The sequence below is a fragment of the Osmia lignaria genome, chromosome 16 (assembly GCF_051020975.1).
Source record: "Osmia lignaria lignaria isolate PbOS001 chromosome 16, iyOsmLign1, whole genome shotgun sequence".
NCBI lineage: Eukaryota > Metazoa > Arthropoda > Insecta > Hymenoptera > Megachilidae > Osmia > Osmia lignaria.
In genome coordinates this window covers 3,325,920-3,338,824 of record NC_135047.1, presented here as the reverse complement: position 1 = coordinate 3,338,824, position 12,905 = coordinate 3,325,920, and the positions used below count along the sequence as shown (strand labels likewise).

General features: G+C 43.2%; 1 protein-coding gene across 11 annotated transcripts in view; it reads left to right on the top strand.

The window, feature by feature from the left end:
* Positions 1–12,905, top strand: part of LOC117600657 (lachesin) — a 194,569-nt gene that overhangs the window by 171,954 nt on the left and 9,710 nt on the right. The window lies entirely within an intron of this gene.

Below are 12,905 nucleotides of genomic sequence, written 5' to 3'. Positions count from 1 at the left end.
AGTCTGTTGGAAATCTGTCAATTAAACCGGGACGAACTTTCGGTGTTTCGTCTTCCTCTCATTGGTGCCACGAATAGCCAGACCTCCGATCGGTTATATCTGAATACTAGATGTTGTTCCGTCTGGGTCGATAAACCGTGGCTGTGGCGATACGATTAGACGCGTGAATGACAGAAATTAACAGCTTGATTGCCAGGCTGGTCATCGGTGATCGACGCTATAAATTTAATACATTCATTTCGTAAGGGTAGCAAATGGAATGTTTAAACTTTATTAAATCTTATTAGCACGGATTGAAAGGCGGTATGGAACGTGACCGATTGTTCACAGTTTCCCCGGTGAAAAACTGTTCGGAAAATTTTACTTCTATTCCGTGACATCGGTGCACGGGAAATCGATGGCATTTGCGAAAGCTTGGATGAAACTCAGTAAGCACGTACTTCCGGTACTGCCGAGGGAAACTGTCGCGTGTACTGGCACGTGCAAAGTTCCGAAAAGAGGATATTCCAAAAAGTATCGTAAATTCGAAAAATCAACTTGCATTAATAATTATTAAAGAAATTGAAAAATCATCAGTAGTCCAATTCGCGATGATTATAATCCACCCTCCTTTTCTCGTACACCAAACAGGTAACAGTTCAATCTATTCTTCCCTTTACACCCCTCGTCGGTGCGCGCACGCATTCACCCAGTAGCACCCTAAAAGCGCAACCCGCCAGGTGGCTATACCTCGTTCCCCACTACCCTTTGGGATAATGCTCGAGAGGGGTGTAGTTAATATTAACGGCACGCTATAGAGACGGCGCGTGTTGTTCCTACGTAATTTCCTACTAAACGTACTAAGGGATGCCCATGCATATTTCAAAACGGTAGCTACGAGATGCTACCCTCTCTATGTGTCTCTCTATCCGTGTGCCAGTGTCTTTGCGATAGCTTGGAGACCCGCTTAAAAACAGACACCACGAAATGGTGTTCGATTATTGTACCCTTTTGTTATGACAAAGACGAAGAAGACCGCGATAGCGAGACAAAAGGCTGAGATAAACCGCGCTAAACGTTAACCCTTTTCTACGCTCGCGAAGCTAAAAGGATGGCGAAACTTTGCTAGGATTTTGTATCGCTAAAAAGAAATTTTTCTGTATATTTTCCAGTCGAATGTTTGGAATACTTCGATAGCTGCAACGGTGACTGCAGTCAGTCGTAAGAAAAGCAATGGAATCGCTGGGTAACAGCTTTCCTGCACCGACTTATTTCACTATTTTATTTAGATTAGATGGTCCTGGACGGCTAGGTAACAACTGTCGACCGAAGGAAACGCATTAAAGCGAGATGAGCCAGGAGGTTGCGGGACACGTAGAGGAACACACACGGGGGCAAAGGGCATCGATGCACCTTTAATGCGCTCCGGTGCATCGACGAATCGAACGATCTCTGCCAGCGTACTAGTGTACCTTGCATGTTTCATGGGGATTCGCGTTTCCCCTGTATCGACGTAGAAGAATCAAAAGGGACATAAATTATTCTCGAGATCCTCTATGCTCTCTTCTTTCTTTCAAATCTCTGCAATATTTTTAATTGATTGCTTAACATTTTCGAAACTTTGCAATCGGTACTCGAAATAGAAAATTTCATTTTATTATCACTGGCTTATCGACGAAAGGATTAAACATCCATGCTGAAATCATAGACAGCAAAAAGTTTCCTATCTTTGAAAATGGACCTCCCTGGAGGGTGAGTGTAGTTCGCGGTAATTTCCATCAGCATCTCGAAAATTCCTATTTCCCGGTTCGTATCGGGGCCGTCGACAAAAAGCATTAGTGGTTCTGCATACTGGCGCGTCTAATCCATGAACGCAATGTAATCTCACGAGCGGTTGATGCTGCTAATGGCTGCCACACCAGGCATCCTCGATTCCTTGAAATTTCTAACAAGAAGCGTTCCATCGCGTCTACGTGTCCACCGACGCGCCTGCCCGCCCAGAAATGCAGTCTAATTTCAATTTTCCTCGCTCCTCTTATCATTAACATCGGTTGACCCTTGGTAAATTTCAGCTTTACCTTCTTGCCTCGCTGCAAACACGTAAAAAATTTCTTGAGACACTACCTTTTGCGTTAGAATTTTGAATCTTAAATCAATCTTCGATAGGCACTTAATGAAATCTTGAAAGAATCGCGGTATCGACGATCTGTTTCTTTCGAATTGCAGAGGCAACTTGTAAGCTTGTCTCGATAAAGAATCAAGGAATCCTCAGCAGCTCGTACGGATCCGGTGTTACGCGGTCTCGAGCGTTTCTCCGAGCTTCGTAACGCGTAACTCTCGTTTTGTTCGTAGTTTTCCTCGTGATTGCATTTCCCCCAGCTAGCTAGCACCGTTCGCTATCTCCGCCAGACATCGTTCCCGCCTTTAAAGAACATCTCGCGAGCTTCTCTACGTTGTACCTACCGCTCGTGCCACGTCGTTTCTCCCGAACGTTCTCGCAGCAAGCTCGATAACCGGGTAATGCCTCCGACAAACACCGTAGCCACGAGTTTTCCTCGATTTTCACGCGAATATCCTGGATACTTGGAACTCTTCTCTCACCGTTATCCAGCGAACAAACGTTCGACCAACTATGCGCACGGTGCCGATTTCTTTTCCATTCCTCTCGTTCCTGATAACATCGAAATAACGCGATCCCAGGCTAATTTTCGTAATCGTGAAAAGGGAAATTATTATCAACACCAGAAATTCTCTGTTTCCCGTTTGCGACGATCGTGAAAGTTAATAAATCCCGGTCGAGTGGGAACGAGTCTTTTCGCGTTCGTCAAACAAACGATCCCGTTTCCCTGTGGTAGGCGGAATGAAAAAATAGAAAAAAAAAAAAAACGGTGATCGTTGATGCGGTTCTCTTTGTTCGCAAACAGATTTCCCGGGCCCGTGGCTCTATTCAGATTTTTGTAGCGGTTTTTATTTGAGAATTTTGCAAACGGTCGTATGTCACCGGGCAAATGCTCGCCGGGGACGTCACCGGTATAATTGTTTCCCAGATCGCGTCAACCGGCGTGGAAATTTCACGGCTCTTATCCGCGTCGAAATTGAAAAAAACCCCCCGGAAACGTTGAAACGTAAGTGACGAAATGAAAAAGCGTATCGAATCGAAGTAACGAAAGTCGAGGATCTTCCGTTTGAAAATCGCACCGAGTCCGAGGAAAAATTCAGACTCGAATTCCCGACGTTCCCGGGCGATGGGAAAATTTAACAAGAAACACAGAGAGCGGCCAGTGTCCGTGTGAATTTTCCACTCAGAGTAGGAGTTTAATCTCAATTTCCAGGGCGTTGGTGTTCCAAGACTGACGAGCGGTAAATAGCTAGCTCGCAGACGATGCAGCCAGATGCATCCTCGTTACCAGTCTGTTCTCCCTTGAATCCTCTGTTTTCCAACCTCCCTTTCTCTCCTCTTTCTTTCCTGCAATCGTCTTTCGAGGATAAGGCGAGGGTTAAGCTCGATAAAGGCCACAGGTGAGGCGAGCGAAACGTGTTGGTTAAGCGGACCACGTTTCAGCTGTATCTTCTTGCCAGCACCCCAGTCCAGACGACCTTTCCCTCCGCTCCCTGAATCTCCTTCCAACGGGATATTCACGCTTCTAAACTGCTGCCAGTTCTCTTCGTATTTTCTTATTAATCTACCCGGACGGTTGTGCATTCCACTTGCTTCTTCTTCATGTTTCAACCTCCGAGAGGATTTCAAAAGCTAACCCAAACGTTGTTATTCTTCATAAACTCGCCTCGGTTCGCTTAATCAACCCTGAATTGATGGCGCAACCTCGTGTTTGGTATCAATTCAAATTTCACGACATTAACTAAGTCCGTTTCAACTGTAATAATTAAAGTGTCGAAGCTCGAAACGAATGCTGTTACAAAGCAGTATGTTCATGTGTATAGAACTGAATCATATTTTCAGATGGCAGGAAATCAATTCTATATAGTTACAATATCAACGAGAAAATTGATATTGAAACATCCCAGAATCGACTCGTATCACGGTCGCTGACAAAATGTTGGAGGGAAAAAAAACCCATCGAGAGTTTCTTTCACGCGCGAAATACGTGCATCGATGGGGGCCAGTGAAATTTGTCGAGCAAACACGAGTTATAACAGGCGAACCTTTGCCACGGGTACATCGAATCGACGCTCATAAATACATTCGCGTATTTTCCTATCGAATCTGGATGAAAATGATCCGCGATCGCCGGGCGACGATACGTTTGCCAGATTAAATCGTTCAACAGGGTTTTCGAACGCGTCGAATTGAAATGTCTCCCTTCTCTGCATGGTTTCTATCGAAAAATCAAACTATTTTTATCATCCACCACTGTCGAGCCCTTTGAATCAGATGGTTGTTCAGAAATAAACAACAGACTGTTCGATGAACGTTGTACAAATTCATTCGATCATCGTCCCTTATCGTGGAATCTCCAACCCTTGCGGCTTTCATTGGCATAATATTGATGTTAAATTTCCAAGTAACTCGATATCCAATCATCAATCATCATAACTTGGTCCGGGAAACGGAATTCGAACGAGAAACCGAGGAAAAAAGGTACCTGTTGCACCAGTTAGGTAGGGTTATTCGAAGATGGATGTTTCGCGGTTGTGGACAGCTAATTTCATTAATTAATTTCAAGTATTGCTGGCATTTAATAAATCAGATTCCATTCAGACAAGTTCCTTTTTAAAATCTTCTTTTTCAACGTTTAGGAGATAGAAAGGTAAAAGACTGATCGGGTCTGACTATAGAGATTTGTTCCACTTAATTCCTCGTGAACGTTCTCGTTCGAAAACGTTTCACCGGGGAAGCAGATGAATCTCGATCGTTATGGATTGTTCTCGACTGGTCGGAAGAGTCGTCGTCGGTTTTTTAAAAAGCAGCTCGATAGGTCTATCGATGGCCGTTCGTGCAACAGGTGTATTCTGTGCTTCTTGTGCGTCATAGCGTGACAGACGGTAGTAAAAAAAAAATTTTTCTGATAATCGCCGGCAATTGGCTTAATCAATTTTAGGAAAGACTCGTAAAACGAAACGTTACGCCCCGTTTCGCTGCAAGCTGTATTAAAAGTGCGGTTAATTGCAGCAATTTGAATAATCGTTTGAATCAATCTACCGGGTGAAGGTATTTCAAGTATATTGTTACTTCAATGTTTCTAAATTTTTATGACTGGAACGAAAGCAAATATTTTTAGATAAAATAATGAATTTCTTTAATTATTAAAGTAAAATTCTTTGCATGAAACTTGGAGGATTTAGACGATCACTCTTATTTGTTTCCTTCGTTGAAATCAATATTGTTCTTTCAATTTCTTCTGTTTTCTTTCAAACGGAACAAAGACTAACACCTCGTAACTTTCCTCGTTTTTACTTGCCGTGCGGTTTTCTCCTAACACAAACGTTCTACCCTTGTTTCTGCAGCGTGTCGCGTTACAAGCTCGCTCCTTCTCTCTCTGCAATTATGCTTAACGAAGAGAAAAAACTTCTTCTTCTTCTTCTTCATTTTTCGCGCAAGAGAAATTCGTTTCGCAAACAACGCGCATGGAAACAGGTGTCGTATCGCGAACGAGTACTGGCACGACAATTATACTTGAAACGAGTTCGTTTTTAGCCGAGAGAAACCCAATAACGCTAAGCAGCGACAAATCTTATTTCCTCTTTCGCGATACCTTTGCCGAGATTGAATTTTTCATTTTCCTTCGGCAACTAATTTGTCGAGATTAAAGTTCCTTCGAAATTTAATAGAAAATGAAAGCACGATTCATCCTATTTTCAACATCCGCTTCTCTATCGTTTAATTATTCAGCCGAGCAATTAAGAAAATTTTTTATTTACCACTGATAATTGCCCGTGCACGGAAGAACGGGGTTCGAAAACGGAAGCTCGGGTAAAAAGAGAATGAAACGGCGGTGGGAACGGGTTGGAAGGAAGGATTCTCGATGGTCTCATTTCTGGCGGCAGCATATAAACAGCCATAATGCGCGTGCATATTTGCGCACCGTGTGCAACGTATAACGCAGCGGAGCGATATTAAGCGGCTCTCCCCGGTGAAGGCCCCTCTTTCCGCATCAAACGGGAATTATGTTACAGCAATGAGGGCGTAACGACGAGCAAACGAGGCTGTTTGCCGAGGTACGAGGCGGGCAAAATCGTCAAACGTTTCGCCGAAAAATCGAGGATACAGCCAGCTCCGCCGACAGAAGCTTCCACCGCGTACGGTTCGCCTCGTTTCTGAAACGGCTCCGCTCTGAACAACCGCGTGCAAACTAATCCTTCTGAAATTCTAGCGAGCGACGAGAACGCTTAGCGAAACAATGAACCTTACTGCGAGCTTACCTTCGATTCGACGACATCGTTGCTCGTCAATCGAACGAAAATTAGAACGAATCTTAATCAATTTCTTTTTCTTTTTAACGAAAATAGAACAACATTTGTCAGATGATTGCCGAGGTTACAGCATCGCGTTTCCCGCAAATTGGAACGTTAATATTTCATGAAGGTTGGGCGCGACCCCGTGTAAATTCCCCATAATTCAGAATCGAACGTTGTTGCATCGAACAGAAGCTGATCACCGGTCCCTGATAATCGATCCGCGAAATATTGAAATTCCGATTGCCCGGCGATCAGCGAAGTTTGTTAGCGTTATCTCGCTTTCCTTTTTCCCCGATTGCTAATGGAATTCCTTGCAATAACTCGTGGTCCGTCCATTACCGGCAGAATGCATCGAAACTTTCATTGATTCCCACTTTCTAAAGAATCGTTCTACTTTAAGAAAGTAGATCTCACGAAGAGTCTGTGCTGGAAGAATTGATTGTTTGCAAATTCATGAACGCTTCCATTCTCGCGAGATGAAACACCTTCCTGCGAGATTGCCTTCTTAAATATGCTATCGGTAAGATTAGAAGCTGACGTTAACGTAAACAGTCGGGTTAGAAACGAACGCCACCAAATAGCTCCGCTGTTTCTTGTCGAGACACAAACGACATTCCCGCAATATTTGTAGCTTATCGAAAGAAACATAGGGAACTTTGTATCCAGCTGGAACGGCGTCCACTTCAAAAGGAAGTTTCGATTCGAGAAGAAGGCGAAGGAAAGGTGTACGCGTAGAATCGAAAGGTTTTCCTGTAAACGTTCAATTTCTCCTGTCGGGAGCCGGTGTTTCCTTCTGGCGTAACCGTCTCAAAGCGGAAACTTTTTCGAAAGCCTGTTCTCTTTCCCGTCGCAATTGCGGCGAAACAACGACGCGGAGAAATCAAGCTGCCAATATTCGCGCGGATATTCCATTGACGAGGCTGTCGAACGATCAACCCGCCGCGAAACATGGAAACAAGTAATGTGTACGCTCGATGTTTCAATTGCAAAATCGTTCCGTAAAAAATGTAATATTCAAAGTGAATTTTTCCGAAAGCAAAGCCGCGTATGAATAAATTTTTTTCGAATGTCGGGATCGGAAATCGTACACACACGGCACGAGTCGAAGTAGGGGGAAAGAAAATCGTGCCGGAAGGTGTTGCGGGACGTAGAGCGAAGGATGGTGGAAGAAAGGGAGACGCGACAGGGATGATGAAGTCGTCGTTTATACTTTATATCGTATGCATGAAAATTTCGGATCTCGAGAGTCCCCGTTATTGCGCCAGAGGGCTGGATACCATTCTCGCGAGCTCCTCGCGATGCTGGAAGCTTACATTCTTTATGGATACGGATAGCAACGGGCCGCAGAAACCGCGATATATCCGTGGTACGCGGCTTACACCGTGTTAAGCTCACGCCAAGGGGAAAAAGCTTCGGGGAGAAAACGCGTTTCTCCAACGAATTTCTCGCGACAAGACGAATCGAGCGGGAAAGCAAGACGCATGTACACCTTGTGTACTCTTCTTGAGAGTAACTCACCGGGTTACGAATACATCGTCTCCCGTTGGGTTATTTTTGAAAAGGAACTACGAAAAATATTATCGATACACGGGTCCTGTTTATTCAATTTATTTTATACACGGATAAGAAAAATCAATTTGTTATTTTTTAATTGAACGAGAAAGAAGAAAAAAACAGATTTATTCAAACGAGGTTCGTAAACTAGAGGCGAGGATTATTTCGCTCGACGAGGCGCGCGACGAAAATCCGCTCGGCTGAATTCGCAGCGAGAAGCGCCGAAAAAACGACAGAACCCGAGCGAAGACACACCGAGTGTTCTTCGAACGTGAAACGAGGCGGTGCGCGTTTAACTTCCGCTGGGGGGTTGGAAGAGGGAAAAGCTCGAGTGGCTCCGTGTCCGTTCGTCGCACGACGAGTGCACTTTGCAAACAGCCACGGCGTGAAACGAGCGTCGAAACGCGAGCAGCACACCGCCGCTTCACGACCAAGGGATCACCCCGTACACCGGGGGAAAAATGTTCTTACGCTTCGAAATCCCTTTTGCCCTGCCTCTGTTCCTCATCTGGCTCGCGAGCCGGCGATCAACAGAGGCAATGGATGAAGAACGCTTCTGGACGATTTTACGGCTTCCGCTTTCTCGATACGCCTCGCGTGTTTAACGGTACAGCGATAGGGGAAAAGATTTACTCGTTCCACCGCGGGAAAATCAAGCTTTTATCGAGTGGAAACATCTTTGCAAGGTATATTCGAAAATTTCAATCGTAATTCGCACCCTTATTAAATAAGGGATCGAATAATATTGTATTAACTGTGAACAGAAGACTGATCCAATATTTCCCTGTATTCCTGTACGTGCTTAACATATCGAAGGGCGAAAGCAACCCCTATACAAGTGCCGTGTTTAGCCCTCGAGGCGTATACGTTGAGAAATTGAAGAGGGTAGGGGTGATAAATGAATGTATAGGTGATACGAGAGAAAGGACGCGAATGTTGTGGTTCTTTTTTGAGGGTAAAACTAAAGACACCTTGGGGAAAGGGAGAGGAGAAGAAACGAGCTCCGTGAAACGGACCCGGGCCAGATGTATATCTTGGAACCTAAGTGCACTGCTGGCGATGGGGTCGAATTACGGGTGCCATAGTGATTCTGCGAATTAACAGGTTTTCAAATTGCAAAATCTATGGAAGGGAAAAATCATTAGCGTTTATTTATGGTAAAGAAACGTCGTGGACGAAGTTCCTTGCGTCGCGAACAATCGGGAGGAAAATTTCTGCTGACTCGGTCTCCGCTGATAGCGTCTGCGGCCATTAAAACAACAGCACGGTGCAAGTAACTTTAGACGTGGCAAATTGCACGTGCCACAAGTGTTGGAGCACTTTAGTAGGATCCAGCTCGGTTCACCATGTTTCTAGCTCTCATCCCTCTACCACCCTGTCTATCTATCTGGCGCCGATATATAACCGATAACTCGATAACCTTCTTATTCCCTTCGACCTCGTTCCACCAGCCTCGTCGACTTCTAACGTTATAACTGGCCTCGTCTTGTCTCTTAAAGCTGACGTCTCGATATTTGACGAAAAAAGCTTATCAAAAACGTCGTCGTTCGATACAATCGTGTCTTCCTTTGTTAAAAGGAAGGTTCATTTTAAAAAAGGAGACGAGAAGGAAAAAGGGATTGATAGAAATGTTTGCGAACGGTGTGACGGTTGCTAGCCAAAGTTCCCCTTATCGTTGATTAAATTAGCGATAACGAAACCCCGGCGCCGTTTTAATGGGTCGTAAAAAGAAATCGCGAGATGGAAAGGAACGTAACTGGGAATCGATGATTCTAACTAATCCACTTTTTCTTCCATTTCGATATCGATCTCCACAAATGATGGAAAAATCAAGTATGATTAACGTTTAATGAGACCCATACGACGGTAACACGATTTCAATGATCGTAACCTTAATGGCGACGAATTCGAACCGAATGTTACTGGATATTATATTCAGCTTTCACATCAAACGTCACAATGTACGTCGAGGGATTGACGTATCGACAAAACGATAAACATTACGTTCACGTGTCGAGCCGGATTTAGCTTCGTTGAAATATCGTGGAATTTTCATAGAAACACAGACGGGACAGATGAAGAAATTTCTCATGGTAGTTGGTCGTCATCGAAAAATTTCGACGAATACGAAAACGTCGACAACCTGTCGATATCGAGACGTTGCATTAAAATTCACCGGCATGCATCCGGATTAACCGAGAGAATCTTCGTGGTGTAACTTGCTGCGGCTTCCGGAACCGCCACGAAATCACATCGCCAACGCGCGACCAATTTTTGCCGCCTTCCATGAATAATTCTCGTATGAATCTTTCGATCGTTGCTCCGAAACTGGATGAAAGTTAACGTGTTCCGAATGACGAGTCTTTTATACCTCGTTCAAGAAAATATTAGGATTTTTTAAATTTCTCATGGAATTGGTATTTGAAAGTTCTGTCTTTAATACTGTGTTATTTTTTCAAAAGAAAATTTGAAAATTTTAAACGCTAATGATACGAGACAAAAACAGAATATAATTTGTCCAGTCATTATCAGCTCGTTAAGAATTCAAAGAAATCAAAGAGAAATAATCGCAGCAATAAAGATTCTCGATCTTGGCTGGTATAGAGACTTGTCGATATCCTATTTGGACATTAAAATTCACCGTGGCGTTTTCCGATTTAGCGAGAACCTTCTGGGCAACGTCGCCTCTCTGTCCTCCAGCAGGAGCATCGAGTTTATGTCGTCGTCGTCGAGGCAAGCTTGTTACTCTGCATTCGCGAGCGAGTACGCCGGACATGCGGTATGAAAAATACATAATTCAGCTGGAAGGAAAGTGCCAATAATGCCTGCATATATGGCGTCCCTTCTCGATCGCCAACGATATTTCAAAGCAGTGCCCGACCATGGACACGCGCCGCAGACCATTTTATTCCGCGATATAACTCCTGATCGTGTTTGAGCTCTGACATATTGGTTCTGATAAAGAATAATCCGTTAGTTCGCTTCTTATCCACGACGAGAAGTGAACGGTTCTTCTTTCACTGACAATGCTTATTCTTTTCCCTTTTTTAATTTTCAAGTAAACCTTCTCTTCCCTCCCTTAAATAAAATCAAGGAAATTCGCCTCTTCGGACAAATGAAAAGTAAACTTCTTTCAATTCTTCTCAAAGAATTTTCCAATATAATCGAAAATCAAATACTCTCTCAAATTTTCGAATAATGGTACATTTCCAGACGCCAGACTCGTGGCAAAAAATTTGCATCAGGAAAAATACAACGCAGAGTAGAGAACGTGACACAGATCGACGATAAATCAGTCGAGATGGGAGAATGTAAATAAAAATCTTACCAAGAGGGAGTATCCCTCCAGTTTTCCATGCTATGTCGTTCCGATTGGAACTGCGTCCAATTTGAAATTTTTCATCGTCCGATAACCGATACCAGAACGGATCTGTAATTTCGACCGTGAACCAAGAAGCTGGACGAATATAACGATCCATCCGTGCATCCACCCACTCGGTTCTGCTTCATCTCGAGGGTTCTTGGATTATTTATAACTCCATTTGCCCGCTTCTACCGAGATAAATAGTGGCCACTGTAATAAATTACTCTCGGAACATTTCAAAATTGCTGACACTTCATTCTCGACGGGAGATTCTCAAAAGAGGACGCTCGTTCGTGATTTCAACGAGCGATGTACGGTCTTGTCATTTCTTCCGGAAAATTCTTGAAATTTAGTAACTCTATACGGTCCACGTAAAAGAGGTCATATTTGTGTATAGGATAAAATATATTCTGTTAGTTTTTCTATGAAAGGAATTTCTTCCCTTCGATACAAGCGACGATGTATTTACTGAAAAACCAACGAGAACCTTTCATGGTTCGGACGAGCTTAGATCAGAGATAACGCGAAAGCAACACCCCTTGGGACTTTGGACGAAAAACTTCCGCTTGAAACTCCGCTCTCTCGCTTGCATGAGTTTTCCAAGGCAACTTTCAGCTGGAACGCTTCTCGTAAGTCTTACGTGTATGTGTTTGTACTTTGTCGGCGCGCGAAGTATTTCGAAAATGTGCTCCCTTAAATGTTAATCTAAATTCTAACCCAGCGCGAAAAGTTCTCTGTTGTGCGAAAGGTTCAAAGAACGAGGAAAGATATTCGAGCGAAAGAGAAGCTGTGCATGAACATTTTTCGTGTCATATTGTCGTGAATTTAATAATCTGTAGTGAAATACAAGTGGTATTATTGAGATCGGATAGGAAATTTTGTAATATGAGAAATTTTAAACGATCATGGGTGAAACAAGATCCCATTTTGACGCTTAATTACCGCGACAATAAGCTTTGGAAATTATTAGGGGCGCGACGTGTGATTAACGCAAGCAGATTCACGCGTAAGCGGATGACGAACTGTGATCTACGGAAGCGTGATTCGTCAGCTTGGAAAATTATAATTTTCCTGTTGAAACCGGTTTCAAATAATTTTACTTTATATCCAAAAATTCGGCAGAGAGATAATTTCACGCTTTCCAATTATTTTTTAATGTTAAAAATCTCGGTCCAGATTGGACTGCACTTTTATTTACACCCTTGATATAAATTTTTAATTTAACCCCCTGAATCTTATATTTGAAAGCTGTTAAATTTGAACATCCAGCGATAAGATTAGAAGTTTGAAATTCTAAGGGTAATTAATTATCTATTAGAATCGATGAAAATAGACAAGCAGAATTTGGTCGATATTGACAGCTTAAGTGGCACTTTAATTAAAGGGTGAAATTATTGATAAACTTACAAGGTGTTATAAATAAAGGTGAACTAAATTGATCAAATATTTTATCAACCCTAAATACCAAGAGATATCCAAATGTAGGCGAAACGATACGTTTTACCGGTTCGAACAGGAAGTCCCTTTTTCTTTCATCCACGTTTTACATATAACCCCAACGAGACACGAGTAGACGTGGTATCTTTTTATC